The sequence below is a fragment of the Podarcis tiliguerta genome (assembly GCF_965153285.1).
Source record: "Podarcis tiliguerta genome assembly, chromosome: 9".
NCBI lineage: Eukaryota > Metazoa > Chordata > Lepidosauria > Squamata > Lacertidae > Podarcis > Podarcis tiliguerta.
Genome location: NC_139542.1, coordinates 23,673,197 through 23,692,607, shown reverse-complemented (window position 1 = coordinate 23,692,607; position 19,411 = coordinate 23,673,197). Strand labels below are relative to the sequence as shown.

The 19,411-nt window shown below is 41.3% G+C and overlaps 1 long non-coding RNA gene across 1 annotated transcript in view; it reads left to right on the top strand.

The window, feature by feature from the left end:
• The window catches only part of LOC310685200, a 38,944-nt gene extending 20,303 nt beyond the window's left edge, over window positions 1-18,641 (top strand). Inside the window, exons 2-3 of the long non-coding RNA XR_014515113.1 lie at window positions 5,145-5,251; window positions 14,237-18,641. This is a non-coding gene — a long non-coding RNA (uncharacterized lncRNA). The remainder of the gene's footprint in view (window positions 1-5,144; window positions 5,252-14,236) is intronic.
• The last annotated feature ends 770 nt before the right edge of the window (window positions 18,642-19,411 follow it).

Genomic DNA, 19,411 nt, shown 5'->3' with positions numbered 1-19,411 from the left:
ATGTTTGCTGAGCAAATTTTTTGATATTTTTATGTTCCATTTTAGGCATGCCTCTTTTTTCTTGCATTTCTAATGATGTCTGAGATTCCTTAATGACTTTAGAGTTGCTATTTGTCTCTGAATATCTTCCAATCTCATCTCTGTGGTTTACTTTTGTTTAAAATATATTTTTATTGTTTTTATTATTGTTGTGAACTGCCTTGAGGATGCCTGACAGTGAAAGGCAGGATATTAAGCCCTTACAAATGCTTGTTGGTAGCTGTCATCATGTAAGATAGCTGTCACCATGTTACTGCCATTTTGTCACCACTCTCCTTGGAGAGTGTTGTGGGACTACTACCATTGTTACCTTCACTGGCTCCAGTCCTGACGTGGCTGCCATTTTGGGGCATGCTCTGTTCCTGCAAGAAGTGTGGCTACTGGGTTTCTATAAGGCCATTTTACAGAAGCCAAGGAAAGGGAGACATAACAAGTTGTAATGGGAAAGTAAGGCATCTAAGTGGAATGACTCTGAATCTAGAAAGATAACAGGTAGTGTTGAGACCAAACGTCCGTCTGAAAGAGGGCACCCTCCTTCATATATCCTGTCCGAGCATTCCCTGTTCCCCAATACAAGCAAGGCATCCATGTCACACAGAACTTTTCACACAGAACCTGGTATTTTCTTAATATACAGGTTTACCTGACCACGCTTACCTGCTAATGGTTTTTACCTGCTTATGGTTCGTATTTTGTTCTAGGGGGTTCCCCATCCCTTTGCTTGTAGCATTACCTTGAGAGGGGTTGTGATATTTCAATCATGCTCTCTGGCGTCAGCCCCTATAATAACACCTGCCCTCTGGAGGGCAGAACCCCTTTTCAGAGGCTATAGGGGGGTTTCAAGGATGGAGAAGGCCTTCCTGATTACACATGAATCCCAGAATACAGCTGAGGGTATAGATGTGATTCATTTCACATTTCCTTCTACCCCATAGAAATATTCAATGTATTATAATTCACAGTTCTGGATCATTTGAGATATAATGAGGAATAGATTGTTTTAAAAAATCATTTATTTGCTAAGAGCATGACTGAACAGCTTATGTGACGTCATGGAATGTTCATTTGGAAAGATTCACACTGTGAAGCGTGTGCTATGGGCAAAATGGAAGTGGACAAAGGAGCTTTGGAGTCTAGAAACTATAGCACAGAATTGCTAGGGCCAATAGACTGATGGAAAAGTAGGAAGCCAGAATTTTGGATTCAATTTCAAGCATATTTTTAAACATTGGAGATTGAGAGGCTGAAGGCTCTAATTTTCAGTACTAGAAATTGTATGCCCTGTTGCTTACATGGCAGAATAATCACACGCTTCCCTAGATCATTGAGCTGCCTCCTCTCTGTTTCAATATTAAAACAAAGGGTATATTTTTCTGTGCTGTGCAGTGTTCTGGGATTTAAGCTCACAACTCCAATTAAGAGCAACTAATTCCCCACACAGAATATTTACCCCTAAGAGTTGGCTTGATATAATGAGTCATGTGTTTTGCATTTAAGCTCTTAATGCCTAGAGGATTTAGCTTTTTTTAAAAAAAACCTTTCTATTTTGATCACTTCATATTTTCATCATTTGAAGAGCAGCTTTTTACCCCTGGCAATTAAGTATATACATTACTAGATTAATAAAGTGACATAGATAGCTGCCATTTCCCTCTCTTTCCTCCACTGCCATATCTCTCTTGAAAAGGACAAAGAAGGGGATAGCTGCTTCTTTATTACTTATGTCCAACACAGCAAATATTAAAGCTAGGCGGAAAAGAGAAGATTGATTCAGAGGTTAGCGGTATACATGCAGGATTGATATTCAGCAGAACTTTTACAGTATAGCTCATCTTATTTAAAGATGAATTGTTTTACAACAACCAGCGCTGACCCAAAAGCTGGCACTGGCAACAAAAATCACACATACCCACTGAGCCTCAGTCCCTGAGCCTTAATCCAGCATTGTCACCCATTGTTGTGCCCTCCATACACCTGATGTACAGCTTACACAGTCCTGGTGGCAAGAGGGTGCCACCTGCTTAGCAGCCAGCAGCCATCTTGTTGTTGTTTAGTTGTTTAGTCGTGTCCGGCTCTTCGTGACCCCATGGACTAGAGCATGCCAGGCACTTCTGTCTTCCTCTGCCTCCCGCAGTTTGGTCAAACTCATGTTCGGAGCTTCAAGAACACTGTCCAACCATCTCATCCTCTGTCGTCCCCTTCTCCTTGTGCCCTCAATCTTTCCCAACATCAGGGTCTTTTCCAGGGAGTCTTCTCTTCTCATGAGGTGGAGCCTCAGTTTCAGGATCTGTCCTTCCAGTGAGCACTCAGGGCTGATTTCCTTCAGAATGGATATGTTTGATCTTCTTGCAGTCCATGGGACTCTCAAGAGGCTCCTCCAGCACCATAATTCAAAAGCATCAATTATTCAGCAATCAGCCTTCTTTATGGTCCAGCTCTCACTTCCATGCATCACTACTGGGAAAACCATGGCTTTAACTATACGGACCTTTGTTGGCAAAGCCACTCCAGTATCCCTGCCAAGAAAACTCCATGGACAAAGACAACAGGAGCCATCTTAGCAACATCCAATCTGTTGCTGACGTCACACCAGGCATCACAGTTGGAGGCATCTAAGATGGCACCTACCTGATGATGGTTCAGAGCTGAGCAACAATTTGGAAGGAGGTAATAGCAGACAGGCACTTTACTGCCTTTCTGAATCAGTCACCTGGGCCCAATGGCATGTTGTCGCTATTGATAGGGCTGGGTCTGCTAGCAACAGTGGCACCACCAGGATGGACCTTTGGAGTAGAGGTCAAGAGGCTTAGCAGGATGAGCAGAAGGGCTCCAAATGCATGCAGCAGGTCCTTTTGTAAGTGTGGTGGTATATCATTTAAAGAGGCCGCCCCTGTAAGCTCATGAAGTCCTGAGTTTAAAATTATGTAACTGTGCAGCAAACATTTCCCTATTCCTGCCGCTTTGTTAAGCTAGACTGCCATTGATTTAAGAACATCAGCTTGAGCAAATTTTATTTTCTTCGACTTTCCACACTTCTGCAGCTCACAATAAACAACAACAAAAGAGTAACACTAGAAGGAACATATCCAGGGATTGGGAGGGGGAAAGAACCAAATTAACATGACACCTCAGGGTCAAACTTCTCCCTTTCAGGAAACCGAAAGGAAAGTGGCAACACTAATGACTCTCTTCTGTTTAAAAGACTCTTGAGGTTGTTTTTTTTTAGCACTTGGAAGGAAAGTATTAAATTTTCATTAAAGGGACGCAGCCAATTTGGACATAGAGGCTTTTTGATTAAAATACATGAGTTTGTGGTAGAAATAAACATTGTGCTTGGTTGATCCAAGAAACATAACCATGCCGTGCAACACAAGAACCTTCTATTGAGCCTTATGAGCTTTAAATCCAGGTTGCTCCAACATGAGCTTTGCAGTAAACCTGTGACGTCTACAGGGTATTTATATACCCTTCATTAACCCACTATCACCTATCATTGAGCAAGGGGAAGAAGGGTCAGTGTGGTTAAATGTACATTTTCAGTAAATGTATATTTCTATTTAAGAGCAGGTTTTTAGAGATCCAAATAGCATTAGCTGGTGAGGGCTGAAAATGATCGTGACCGGGAAGAGAAGTGTAACCTTTTCCACCCCTGATGCTTATGGAGGGATTTCACTTGCAATGCAAATAGCAGCTTCAGAGGAGGTTTTTTTTTAATCAATACAGCAATAAGCTGGAATGGGTTAAACTTCTCCCCTGTTTCACTATGCATATTGCTTCCGAAAGTCTGAATTTTTCTTAAGTTCACCTTTGAATGTGAACTAAATCAAATTTCTCCCCCATCCCTACTCCCAAGTAAATGTGCATAGGGTTGTTGTGCTCTTAATAAAGCCATTTTGCCAAGTCAGCAGCTATACAGTAAACGTGTGCAGAAAATCCCAGATTGAGCTGGACGGAAAGCAATACATATTTTAGCTCCTTGTTCTACTTCCTGCAAATGCCCCATACACGAGTATTGTAAAGATAAGACTTGCTTCTATGTACAATCTAACCTGGCTCTTTGGGCTCTCTGAATCTCTCTCCTTTTCCTTCTTGCTTCCAGAATCTGAAATGGCTTTCTTGCCAATATGATAGTGGTGGTGGTAGAAGACACTGTAGTTTGGGCTCAGATATAAACAAAGAGAGCAACTATTCATGTAATGAATTGTTTGGCACAAGAGACATTTTGAGGACAATAGCGCTGCTGCAGTAGGAGTCCTTTTCTTCATGCACGCTTGAGGAATATGCATTATGTAACAGGAGAAATAAAATAACACATAGACGGCAGAGCTCAAAAGAGTGTTAGAACACAAATTGAACACTACTTGTTAAACAAGGTTAATTTGTTCCTATTCCACTTGAAATGGCTTCAAACACTTCTAAACTAGGTCATTTGATTGCTATGAAAATACATGTACAAGGCAGCTGTCTTTTTAGCAACAAGTTTATTGGAGAGTTTTGATTGCATCCCAAAAGCTTGTGAGATATTTCTGACCATATCAAAGAAAACTCAACTGCATTATCAAGGCACTCTAATGAGATGGTTTGTTTAATTGAAATGCTTTAAATTACCATCTGGTACAGCATGAAAAAATCATTATTTTCATTAGAGGAACTCCTCGTTAGCTTGAAATTGAAGTTACAAAATAGCACTGCATGATCTACTAAAAGTATTGTAAAGTATGCTCAAATTCGGGTTATTAAGAGACTTTTACATGCCAATTTCACTTCTGCATTCATTAAGTACCATCTCCCAACTTATACATTTGAGTTTATTTTTTTAATCATGCATAGGTGAAGGAACGAAGTAGTGTGGGGGTTATTCCATGGATAAATCATAAATCTGGGTGCCACAGCTACTTGGCATGAAATGAAATGGGGGGAAACAAGGCAACCTCAAGACATATTTGCATAAAATTTACAATAATATGATAATCACAAGTACCCATATTAGAGCTAGTACCCATATTAGAGCTAGTACCCATATTACATTTACTCCTATTGCTATCATTTCTTTAGCAGTTTAAACATGCAAAACTCTTTACACATTTATCTTGTCCTCTTGTTAGTGACAATTCATAAGATCACTAGTATTCCCATTTTACGGATGGAAACCAGCCAGACAAGAAGTGCCTCTTCTAGAGATATTCAGAGAACTGAACCCAGCATAAACTTGGTAATTGTAATATGTGATGTTTTGATTTTCATGTAATTGAATCCTGGGAACTGTAGTTTGTTTAGGGTGCTTTGAACTGCAGCACTGAGTGGTGAACTACAGTTTCCAGGGTTATTCCGGGGGTGGGGTGGCATGTGCTTTAAACATTTTGTGTATATGCATCCAGAGTCATAACTTGTGTCCAGCCCTGGTGAATCAGAGCCTGGCGAAGAAGAGGATGCAGATCTGACGAGTTTGGGGACAATGGAAAGGGCAGGCAGGAAACAGGTAGGATCCAGTTAGAATCAAGTAACTAGGATGATCAGAGCCCTTTATTTTCCTTGGGTGTGATTATGACCTCAGAGTTAGAAATTATGATATGCACAAGGACTGTGGTTGCTGCGATGGACTTATAAAAGGCTTCATTTTCAAAACAGCTGAGCTACTGGTCTTGTCAAGATGGCTTTTTATACTTATTCAGCTATAAAATATGCACATTATGCAGCCACTATTTGGGCAGCAGGTTCCAAGAGGGACCAATTCTCCTGCCTCCCTGTCATATTTTTAAAGGAAGCTCTGATACTTCAGTATTTCACTGTACTTCTTCATAGCTCGAGACCTTAGCACATCACAAGATTTCTAATCCATTTGAATACGAAACGTCTTCTTCCCTTCCCTGCTTCGGGCTGAAAGAATTCTCAGACAATGATAAGTGGGGCTTCATACTGGCTGCATTTGGACAATCATTCCTCAGCTTAATAAGTTGAAATATGAATGAGTCTTCTGCCTGCACACACACACAGTCCTTTCGCTTGAGCTGAAATCCGACTCATCTTAATTTCCTATTTTGTCCAAATTGGGAAATGATGGCTAGCAGCTTTAGTACAAGCCAGCATCCAAAACCTTGGTTTGAAGTTGGTTTAGGCTCCTGGCTTGTCTTGAAGCTGGTAACCATGGTTTCAATGCAATGGGAAACGATGGCTAATTGAAGACGTATGTGTTGCATCCAGTCTTGCTGCAAAAGGAATAGCCAAGAGGTTACACATGCCGGCAAAATACTTGTTCACATCTCCACGTGGTAAGAGAGATGATTGTCCAAATTGGGCCTATGCTCAAGGCACATTCTTCCACACACACACACCCTTTGAACAATCCCTGCGAGCAGGAGTTCTGCATAACGCAAAAAGCTGTCACAATGCATTGTTGAGCACTGGCTGGCTTGCTCTGCTAAAAAGGAGGTATTTCACTGTCCATGCAAATTTCCATTTAAGTAAAGTTTGGCATCAGCAAAGTGCCCAGGGTTAAAATTTATCTTTTCTAAAAAAAAATTATGTGGGTTTTAGGATCCCTCTCCTTCTCCTCTATTGAAGGCAATGGGGCCATTACTTGAAGATTAGCATTAGCTCTGTTTAATAGGCCCTTTTTTATCCCAGTTTACGTTGAATAAAGAAGATTCATTTGTTAGCTTAAAAAAATCCTGAGACTTTAATTCTTTATCATCACTCCCCAGAGATCCCAGTAGGAGTCCTCTCATCATCGCTGATCAGGTCTGAACTTTTGTGTGTGTTTGCTCTTCACCGTTCTATGCTTTCATCATTTTAGACAGAACCAGCAGGCATTCTGCACTGCAGAAGGGGAGTGAGTGCCTTCAGCACTACGAAAACACACACACACACACACACACACACACACACACATATAATTCACCCAGGCTCAGTTCCCTATAACTTCCCAAAAAGGACCCTCATTTGCATTTGATTAAAATGAATGAGCTTCCTATGTTAATTATAGGGATAACAGCAGCAAATGCATTTTAGTAGGTTTGACTGAATTCACGGAGAACTATAAAGTTTATTAAAAGTAGATAAGTGAATCTTTAAGTGGACCGAGCTCCACTGATGACTTCAAGCTAACTCTTTGCATTACCTGCCAGATAAAAGGCATTTGGTACTTTCCAAAGCCACAAAGTCTGCCTAGCCTAACATAAGAATAATAGGTTTTTTTTTATTTATATAAATAAACAGAGCAGCTCATGAGATAATTTGCCAAACATGGGGTCGTATCTAATGTGGCTCTATGTTAAAGTCACTTACTTGCTTATTTGTTGCCATAGCGGAACATTGTTGCACAAGGAGAAACACAAGCACATTAGGAAAAATTGTTGCACAACAGATTGCACAAGAACCAGCTGTTGTAACAACAAGCTTCTTTGGTGCAAATGTTGCATTGTGCAGCCTTTAAACAAGAGCTCTAGCACTAGCAGACAGAGAATTTTGGATACAGCCCAAGGTACTTTATGAAGTATAATGCACTTTGCCTTGCGAGACATCTTTGGGAGAACAAAAAGTAAGGAGTAAACCCCACACAAATCCAAAATGGAGTCCCTACGACAGTTGAATGTCGTCTTGACTGCTTCCTTCCAGCAACTCCAGCAGCCAAGCTGGTGCTAAAAATATTGTGCTGCCTTCGTTTGGGCCCCATCAGCGAGGTCTTGTCATCTTGGCAGCCCAGGACTGCCCAGACAGGCTGCCCAGGCTCATGTCCCAGAGAGGTCACTTTGGTGCTGATAATATAGCAAAAACAATGCAGGAGTCAGCAGTTGTAAGTTACCGGTCTCTGCAGCCATTGTAGGCACTGTGATTCTCCAATGGTTTGGCTTTACCTCTGGAGGCACACTCCATTGTCTCTCAAGACAGAATGATGCAAACAAATGTGCTTTGCAATCTCATGCCATTCAACTTCACAACATACTGATGAGTTTATATTTAGCCAGAAAACAGGTTCATAGAATCATGGATAAACAAGCATTTAAATCTAGCTCTTACAGGTGTACATCTTGCACTCACACCCTAATCTGGATTCCCTACTAGGAATAATAATGTTGGTTTTCTGGCCCTGGTCAAATGTGAAGAAATTCATACATATTAACAGATTCTCCCTGTCAGGGCTTGAAAAGGTTGCAGTAGCCATCACACAATGATTAACACAAACTTGTTGAGCTTGCGGAACTTACAAACACACACACTTTTGTTGGGGAGAAGAAATGAAATACATGCACCCTGTCTCTCTCTCCCTCCAACTGATCCATCTAGGAGAGTGGGGCAGATCCACAAGAACTATGATGCTATTAGATGTATGGATTGTTGTGGGCTCATTTTATACTTGTGTAAACCAGTTCATTGAAAATGTACGTCTCTACAATAATCATAGCAATCATGGTTCGTTTTTATTTAAAGTTGCATCATTATAAAAGGCATTTTCTCCTGTAGATGGCACTCCATAGCTAAGTAAAACTGTGAGCCCTAACCCAATATTCTATCCATTGGACTACAGTAGATATTTTGATATCTGACAAGATGGCTATGGGTGGTAGGCAGAATTGTCCATCATCTAACAGCTACTTAGATCCATGTTGATTGATTGTAGATGCCATGAAACCATCCTCAGGCGCTCTCAGGTAAGCCTGATCCTGGGGTGACACATGCAAAACCTCTTCCATCAGGAGATCCTCACAGTCCACTTGGTTGTCGCATCACTGCAAACTGTTGCCAGGTCTTGACTGTTGCAGCATGCAGACAGATCACACTGTGTGGACTAATATGTGCTAGCATCCTTGAGCAGCTCGCCCCCGTTTAATAGGATCCTGTTTAACAGGGCCTCCATGTTGCCATCATATTGTGAGAAACAGACCTCAACTAATTGGTGTGTTCCAAGCTCTGCTTTCTTTTTGCTATTGAGTCAGAGCATTGAATCCTGTACTATACCACTGCTCTATTTCTGTTCAGCTGGGGATGTGAGCACTGTGCTAAGGGACAGAATCAACCCTTTTTCATAAACATTTAAGGCAGTCATACTCACTTAGGTAGCACCTCTCTTTTCGTTCTATCTTTAGCATTAATTTGGAAGTCCACTTTTTTGTTAGACACATTGGAATCTGAATTTAGAATCACTATCAACCTGGTTTTATACCCCAAGCATGTTCCATCTGAGCAGAGATGGGTATATCTGCCAACATTGGTTTCTCATTTTTTCCAATCTTAAATCCTGTTCACCACATTTTCACACCAGTTTGCATTTTTTTAAAAAAAAAGTCCTCATGGAAATTCATCAGTGAATTTCTCCTAATTAGTACACTTTTGTGTGCACTTGTTCCAAATATTTACATTTTTTCCAAGCGAGTCCCCCTAATATAATGCATTTTTGAATGATATTTCCACAGATATATGCATTTTTATGCACAATTCCCCCAAGTATATGCATTTTTGTAGACATTGTATGGTTGGAGAGGTATATTGCAAAATTCAGAGATGTCCAAATTTTGAAAGCTGGCTTTGTTTCAAGTCACATATTGTTTCAGAAAGTGCATATTAAATGCAAGCTGAATCAAATTTCTCCCCCATCCCCAAACATGAACTCTTTCTTTTAGATATTGTGCCTTTTATATATTATATGTAGATTGAGTTCTCAGTAAATTATGCGTAGTTCTAAATATTGTGTTAGGAGTTAAGAGCAGCCGTTTGTGAAGTTCTGAAGTGAAAGAATATTTCAACATGAAGACTTCACAAACTGCTGTTTCTCAATCTCTTAAAACAATATTCAAAACTAATTTTACTTAGGATGAAAGGTTTGGTGGCACAAGGGGGGGGGCGAGTGATTATCAAGACGGTTCCACATGTGAAAGCAGTTTTGGGATTAAGCAAAGGCCAGCTTTTCAACGGTATGTTTGAGATAATGAAAAGGGGATGCTTATATGGGGCATGCTCAGATTCCTGTGCCAGAATGTGAGTTATTCCCAAGTGCTTCAGCCATTCACTAGGGAAAGCCAATATCCAAATCCACCCATAATTTCCTTGCTTTGCCGTATCAACAGTATTCATTTTACTTGTATATGCAGCTGAACTATTCCTCTTGTGCCAATGGAACTTTGCATCGACAGAGGGCAGTAGAGGATGAAAAGATACCTGCGTTCCCTTTGTCTTCCATTCTTATGTGCCAGTTGTCCTTCAACATTCTTTTCAGAAAGTGTACTTTCACACTGTCAGACAAGAAACTGGCTACAATCTCAGTTTCTGCAACATCCATCCTTCCATAAATACACACTACCAAGAGTTTTAGACTGATATGATGGAACTCACAGGTGCAAAAAACCTGCCCCTCTGGGAGGAACTTTAAGGGAGAATACTTACAGATAGTGATTTTCTCCAGTAACTGCAGGACTTCTGGGGATGACTGGCATGCGGACATTCTAGAAAACCATATGCCCATAAGCCAGAGGTCAACAGGGGCCATTTCCATGTTTGAGCAGTGCCAGCTCCTGTTTTGGGAGGGCACTTGAGGGCACTCCATCGCTCCTCTCCCTCCATGGGAGAATCTACCTTCTCACCACCATGATCACTAGCTGCTACTTGACTTCTTCATCTTTGCTACCACCCACTTGCTTACTAGGCAGGGAGAGAACGAGGATGCAGGCAGTATCATCAAGTGCTCCTTTTCACCATCACCACTGTTGGGGACAGAGCAAGAGACAGGTGAATAAGCAGGTTGCAATGGTGGACCAGGACCAGGGTGGACCACAGTGGCCAGAATTCTCTGAGGGAAAGGGTATGTTTTAAATGTGCTTTAAAGGTAAATTGTGAGTACATGGCCTCCCTAGGCCTTTGGTCTGATCTGGAGGGTCTCTCCTTACACCAGTGTTTCTCAAACTTGGGTCTCCAGCTGTTGTTGGACTACAACTCCCATCATCCCTGACCACGGTTCCTGCTAGCTAGGGATGGTGGGAGTTGCAGTTGGAAACCCAAGTTTGAGAAACAATGCCTTACATTCTTAACATGGTGCAGTGGAGAGTATCTCACAAAGACATCTTTGTGTGTCTCTTTCTACACACACACACACACAGAGAGAGAGAGAGAGAGAGAGAGAGAGAGAGAATACATATAGCTAGTGCTTTTTTCTGGGGGTACTCAGGGGTACGCATACCCCTAAGCATTTTGCGAATCTAAGTTTGGCCTCATTGCGAATCTAAGTTTGTCAGTTTTTCAATATGAGTAGGAAAATGAGAGTACCCCTAAACATTTTTTTAGGGGGGGAAAGCACTGCATATAGTAAAAGCAAAGCACTCAGATGCACGAGCCAGGCCTGTTGTGGTCTTATAGAGAGGTCTTGTGATTGCCCAGATGATGTTCTGACAACAAACCATCTCTTCTTCTGTGTAAGTGTTTCAAACCATCATTGCGGACCTCAGCATTGCCAGAGGGTTTGCTAGAGAGCCGTGCAAGCATCTCCCTTCTCTCCCACAGCTGAGTATACAGCTGAAATTTATAGTCAAGTCACCATGGCACTTTTCTTCAAAGCTACAGACAGCCCCACCAGTGATGCTGCCTGGTGTGTGCTTGGGTTCCAGCTACGAGCATTCTACCTCCTGCAGATGTCTCAGCGCAGCCAGCTCAGTTGCACGTTCTCCCAGGAGGAGACAGGGCTGGTTGGGACAGTAAATAATTAGCTTTGCTGCCGTTGGCTACAGGAATGATTATGAATTTTTAAGCGCGGCAAGCGATTGAAGAAGTTTCTGTTTGCTTTCCTCCAGCCAACTTGCAAACCTTTGCTCCTGGAGGGAGAATATTCCCTAAAGCAGCTTGACATTCAGGTGGGAAAACATTTAAGGTGCAAAAAAAAAAAAAACCTGAGCCGAGGGTAAGTTGCTCAGAATTCAGGGCTGGCGGGGGAGTGGGGGGTCATGTTATGAGGGAGATTCCAGAAGTAATGCATGTTTTTTTAAAAAAATAAGTTTCTTAATTGTGCAGTCCTAGGTCTATCAATTAACAGATTATACCTGGAGCAGTTTGCTTCTGGGAAGATAAATTTGAGTGGGATATGAATAAAGAAACTCATCTTTGGAAGATTTTTTCAGTAGTTTTTTGTTATTGTTGCCTTAAATCTTTTTAAAATTAGATGCTGGTGAAAGGCATCACTTTGACAGCTTAAGAAATGAAAGTTTTCTCTAAATCCCCATAAAAATTCTCTCACGCAGTCCCCTTTCCCCACAGAATACTTCTGGTCTGACCTCTGTTTGTATCATATTTTTTATTCAGTGCCATGGAGCAGGCATATATGAGTTATAGAAAAAGAAAGCAACTTTTGCCACCTTCACTATACCTACCACTTCAAACAGCCATAGCTTCACCCAAAGAATTCTGGGAGCTGCGGTTGTTTTTTTTAAAGGGTGCTTTGAGTTGCTAGGAGAGCCCCATTCCCCTAACAGAACTACTATTCCCAGTTACCTGAATCGATGGATTGTTAAACCATACTGGGAGTTATTGGTCTGTAAAGAGAATAGGAGGGACGCGGGTGGCACTGTGAGTTAAACCACAGAGCCTAGGACTTTCCAATCAGAAGGTTGGTGTTCGAATCCCCGCGATGGGGTGAGCTCCCATTGCTCGGTCCCTGCTCCTGCCAACCTAGCACTTCGAAAGCACGTCAAAGTGCAAGTAGATAAATAGGTACCGCTCCGGCGGGAAGGTAAACGGCGTTTCTGTGCGCTGCTCTGGTTCTCCAGAAGCGGCTTAGTCATGCTGGCCACATGACCCGGAAGCTGTACGCCAGCTCCCTCGGCCAATAAAGCGAGATGAGCGCCGCAACCCCAGAGTCGGCCACGACTGGACCTAATGGTCAGGGGCCCCTTTACTTTTACCTAAGGAGAATAGGGAATAGGATTCTTTGGGGGGAAACCATGGCTGTTTAAAGTGGTATGATACTTTTTAAAATGTGTAATACAGATGGAGCGCTTCGCTGAATACAATCCACTGTTAACAGAAATTGCAATTCAGATTGTTCTCTGGTGACAACAGGTGACAAGAACCTTTTTATTTTCCCAGGCACTTACTCTTTAATCTGAGCAATGGTGCTGCCAGTTTTATCCTCTTCTAAATTTAATTTCATGTTTTAATTGTTGTGTTCTATGGAGGCAAACCACCCTGAGAATATTGAAGAGTGGCATACAAATGTATTAAGTAAATAAATAAAGACATAAAGGTGACGTCTTTTTTTCCTTTCTGATACAAAGCCTGTGCCTTTATTAACTTTATGTTAGGCATACGCCAGTGAAGATGATGGACAGAATCTGTCAAGTTGGTCCAGCTGTAGTTATATATTATTACTAGCTTGTAACTATTAACTCTTTTAATGCTGGAAGAATGGGCAGCTTGTTTTAAGCATTTTGTCATTCTATTAACCTGTGGAGGGAAATAGTAGAGACATAGAATACTCCACCCTGATGGAATATTATCCCTCCCTGCAGTTCAATTACATGCATGATCATAGAGTGTCTCAAGGCTTCCGGTCTATTTCTGATACCCAAATGTACATTATATTATAAAGAAACAATGCACATATCTTTAGAAGCTTTCAGTTTCAAAATACTCTGAAGTGGGCCAAATCTTTTACAAAATGGAGACACTTCAACTAAGAAAAAGAACAGAACCCAAATGTTTCCCATTTGCAGAGTTGGCCCAATGTAAGTCCCGTAGTTCTGGTTTATTTATTTTGTTAGACCGAACTAAAAAGGTAGGGTGGTTGTTGTTTTTTAAAAAATGATATTCTGATATGTTTCTACCTTTTATTGTCATCTGCTTGAGGCAAAACTCACAACTACTGGTGCTTTAATTTTTTTAAAAAAATAATTATGCCAAGAAGAGCCCCTATCCCCCCCTCCCCCAAGATGATACAGTTGTACAATAACTTTAACATACACTTTTTCTAAATGTTTGAATCAGCTCTGAGTCAGTAGCGCTCATGTGGCATGAGTTAGCTTAAAGGTTACATCCTAGATGCCATGCGTACTTCCATCCAGCTTCTTTTGAAAATCAAGTTGCGAACCAGGTTTTGAAGAGGTGCTGAAGTGTGTGCTCTTAGCAAAAGAATAGACCAGAAAGAGAAATAACAGCTTTATACAGGAGGGGGATGCTCAGATGGAACTAACCAAAACATTTCTTTCCCTTTCCTTTGGCATAGGACTCGTTCCCATCAAAACTAAAGGTTGTGCCCCGAGTTGTGCAGCCTGTGGAGAGAGGCACTTTGATGTGAAAGAGAATCCTAGTGAAGTACCGGATACAAATGTCTCTGTGGAAACAGGAGGAACTTCCAGAAGCAGGAAAAAACATTGTCAGAGAGAGGGTTTATTTATCCCTTCTCCATCATCACTCAGACAGTCTGGGTGGTTTCCTCTTGCAGGTCTATGTGCTGTGAGGAGGGTTCCGTGCTAATCATGGGGCAAATGTTGACAAATGTCACATGATCATCAAAGCATAAATATCCAGTCTCACACTTGGAGATTGGATCAGGCTCCAGACCCAGCTGTTCATGACTTGGAACCAGGGATGGGGGAAATCTGTCAATTTTGGTTTCACTCAGTTCCTAATTTTTCAAATCTTGTTTGTTTTCCCACATTTCCACATTAGTTTGTGATTATTATTTTTTAAGTCCTCATGAAAATTCATCAGTATATTAGTGTGGATTTCTCCTAATGTACAAATCTTTGCAAGCCATTTCCATTTTAATGCACATTTTACCCCAGTAAATGTGTTTTTGTACATATTACTTGGGAGAACTGCAAATTACAGCCGTGTTTCATTTTCCATGTTAAGTAAGTTCTTCTTACATGCAAACTGGACCGAATTTCTTCCCCATCCTTACTAGTGACACAACTTGTTTCAGGAAAGCCACATTCTGTGTATTAAGTCTTTACTTCATGAGGCTGTCGATATTTAAACTGCCGCTCTGTACTAGGGACAGGAAGCCCTGTTGAATTCAGTGGGGTTTAGCTCTGAGCAGACATGCATGGACACACACTATTTGTGATGTGTTTCAGATCTCTTTGTGAGGTTGCCCCTGAGATGGCTTCAGAAGCTGCAAAAGGAAAGCAACTCATAAATGAAATAAATAAATCCCTTAATCTACCCTGTCCTTAGGACTTAAAGTCAATCAAATAACACACGTTTTTTTAAAAATCCCAAAGTCTGAGTATTACTGCAAAAATATACTACATGCAAACTATAAAAGACAGCAAAAGCAAATTGAAATACCTACTGAAAGCCAAAACCAACACATTCATTTATTTAAATATTGATCTTCAAAATGGTTAAGAACAGTTTAAGAAATATATGTAGTTAATATACCTTCTATTTGATATAGAATCTTGAAATCAAAACTAGCCCACACTATTCTCTGAAAGGTTACCAAAATAAGAGCGACATATATCACTCTTAGAAGGCATTCTAGGTTGGAATTTGATAGACCTCTAGAGGAAGTCATTTCAACAGTTGTGAGGAGAATGAAAATGGCTGTGTGATCCCTTGATACTTGGATCAATAGTTCAGACAAGAAGACCCTCTCAGTTGATCTTTAGGGCCATAATAGAGAATTTAGAAATATGGTCCAATTATAGTTCTCTGGGTCTAGACTACTTTTCTGTACTTTTCCAGATCTGGTTTAACTTTGGCTTGGTAAAAACAATAGCCCCAGGCTATATGGTCAGCCTCAGATTTTGAGAATCCTGGGCATGAAAGGCTCAGATCATTTTGGGAATATGTATAATGACTATGCGAATCAGCTCTAACTCGGCTAGGGCAATGTAGTCTTAGTTTAACATGTGCATCTTAAATATTTTGTTGTGCAATAGCAGACAAGTTACATCTAAATGAATAACTCCTTATTAAGGAAGGAAAACCACAGACAGGGTACAATGAAAGCTGAAAGAGGAGACACAGAGAGGCAAAGAAATGAGACCAAAAGGCAAATTCTTATAGTATAAGGGTTCCCCCCACCTCTCCTATACCTGAGTTTGATGTTCTTTCCTTTTATCTTTCCATATCAAGGAAGCAATAAGTCTTACCAGCCTCAGGGGTTGAAAAACAACAGAAGGTGATGCAATGGTTGCTCATCACTGGATGACAGGTGAATTGCCCACAAGCTATTATCTATAAAGATGGGAACACATCAGTTAGAAGTTGCCCAGCCACCAAACCGCAACAGCATACATATGTTGTGATGTGACATGCCTGTCTCTTTATATCTATTTAGCTTCCATAAGTAAAATTTACTGCTGCAAACCAAGTAGTGAACAACATCTGTGCACTTTATCATAATTGTCACCTTTAATTTAATCAGTCCGCTTCTTTCCCAAGTTAAGACCCTGTGAGAATTTGTGTTCATTGCTCCTACCATTAGTGTTAATGCAGCAAATGATCCACAGAGTAAGCCAACAGAGGACAGAGGGGTGGTTTATTCTTGACATGTTGTCCCCTTGTGATCGCCTCAGAAATGTGTGGGTTGCTGCAGTGTTCATAGCTGAGCTGGGATCCTGTAAACTTTGCTATAATTATAGCAATCAGGGAAGCCATGTATACACCATCCATGTTGCAGCCATGGCTCATACAAATACAATAAACACTGTTTAAAAGATACATTGTCAAAAATATCTCACAGTGATGTAATTATTGCTGTTCATTGCATCCCATATGTTCTGGGGTCTCTGCCAAACAGTGAGCTAGTGTAGAAAAGTGGTTAGAGTGTTGGACTAGGGTTGGGAGAGGGTGGCACTGTGGTCTGAACCACTGAGCCTCTTGGGCTTGCCTATCGGAAGGTCGGCGGCTCGAATCTGCGCGACGAAGTGAGCTCCCATTGCTCTGCCCCAACTCCTGCCAGCCTAGCAGTTTGAAAGTTTGCTGCGGCAGGAAGGTAAATGACATTTCTGTGCGCTCTGGCACTCGTCACAGTCCTCCATGTGCCAGTAGTGGTTTAGTCATGCTGGCCTCATGACCCGGAAAGCTTTCTGTGGACAAACAACAGCTCCCTTGGCCTGAACAGCGAGATGAGCGCCGCACCCCATAGTCGCCTTTGTCTGGACTTAACCATCCAGGGGTCATTTATTTTTTACTTGAGAGAAACCAGGGTTCAAATCCCCACTTGACCATGCAGTACACTTGGCGACTTTAGGCCAGTCTCAGCCTCTCAGCCTAACCTAATTCATCACAGGGTTGTTGAGAGGATAACATGAAAGTGTGTGTATGTATGGACAACCATGTATGCTACCTTGAGCTTCAGTGGGAATGGGCACTGGAATATAAATGCAATGTAAAATATCTATTGTCTGCTTGCGCATGCACACAGAGGGGGGAGATAAATGGCAATGTACACAGACTAAACAGTTTTTAGGAAATAGTTGTGTTTCTATGTAATCCACTTATATTAAGTGATATATGAACATTAATAAATAAATAATAGGAGCAGAAACAAAGTGACCAAACAGGAGATGAGTGAGATCGCACATCAGGAACTGTTGCCTGTTCTGAAACTTCTGTGATACGACAGTATAGATTACATAGTGTGAAAAAACTATGTGCCCTAACAAATAGAAGAAGGGACTTGGATCAGAAAGACAGGAATTCAGTTCCTTGCTTGGCCATGCATTCTATTAGGCCTGTTCCTGTCTTTCAGCCTAACCTAGCCGACAGTGTTCTTGTGAGGAAACATGAGGTAAACCATTTGAGCAGAGCTACAAAGAGTGGAGCACAGCACACAAAGGGAAGAAACAAATGTGTAAGTGTAAAGTTTTCTTTTACTCATGCCAGAATGCAGCTCCTGTCTTCTAAATTTCATTATAACTCAATTGGTTGTGACTAGATATATAAAGCCAGATTTTTGTTTTGCTTTTTTTGAATCAATGAGATGTAGAAAGCTATTGATCTGAGTGCTGGAACCTCTGTTTGCACTGACAGTTCTCATTCCCCTTTGATTTTTAACAACAGTGGGTGTTTTATGCCCTAAAATCATGTGACCCAATGAAACTTGGGAGACAGAAATCATGCTGAGGTACCCCCTTGGTATCTATTTACTTTTGCTTGTTTTAGCAAGGCGTACCCATGAGATCAAAGAGCTAAATGCTATTGTACAGTAGCTAGTTGTTATAAACATTTTCTTCCCAAAAGTAAATTGCAGAATGGGCTCTTTATTTGTGCAGTTGCATTTTACAGCTGGAAATAATGCAGGTTGTGATTCTAAGAAGAATTCACGTTGTTTTCATTTTCTTAAAGCAAACTCTCTTTTTTGTGGTTGAGGGGTTAAATTAGCCACCACAAAGGAAGGCAGCTTTAGAGCACCACACTGCCCTCTCTGCATGTCTTTCATACTTGCTTTCATCTCTTGTTATATGCTTGGGCGTGTTAGGCTGTGGTCAACTGGTCTGGAAAGAGAGAATTATGCCAGCTTTCTCTAATAAACCTGGATTATGAACACACTAAATAATAAGGATTTGAGGAAGTGACTGCATAATGCTGTGTATACGTAAGCTGCACTGAACACTATAAAATAAATAAACATGCATTGGATCGCTCTGTGAATTAATAAAACATTTAAACCAGAGATGAATTGGTGATTCCATCATGAGAATAAAATAGGCAATAGAAAGGTGAGCTGTGGAGACCATGAAAATGTGCTGATTGTTAGAACCTAATAACCTAAGAAGAACCCCACTGGAGCAGGCCAAAGGCATATCTAAAAGGTAAAACAAGGTAAAGGACCCCTGGACACTTAAGTCCAGTCAAAGGCAACTAAGGGTTGTGGCACTCATCTCGCTTTCAGGCTGAGGGAGCTGGCATTTGTTCACATACAGCTTTCCAGGTCATGTGGCCAGCATAACTAGACCACTTATGTATGGCACAGAACACCGTGCCAGAAGCCAGAGCACATGGAAATGCCATTTACCTTCCCACTGCAATGGTACCTATTTATCTACTTGCACTGGCATGCTTCAAAACTAGGTTGCTAGGTTGGCAGGAGCTGGGACAGAGCTGTGGGAGCTTACTCCATGGCGGGGATTCAAACCGCTGACCTTCTGATCAGCAAGTCCAAGAGGCTCAGTGGTTTAGACCACAGCTCCACCCGCGTTCTTAAGCACCCAGGGGTCATTTACCTTTACCTATCTACTCTAACACCATGCTCTCACAGTGGCCACAGAATGAATGAGTGAGTGTGTGAATATGTGTTCTAAGAATAAAATTGATTAGTTAATGGATATGTTATAGCCCTTTGTACTATACTGAAGTGAGAGCATATTGAGCCAATGTGTGTGGTGTCTCCTTAAGGGTAAAGGAAGTGTTGGATTTTACATTGAATATGTCAATGTGAGTT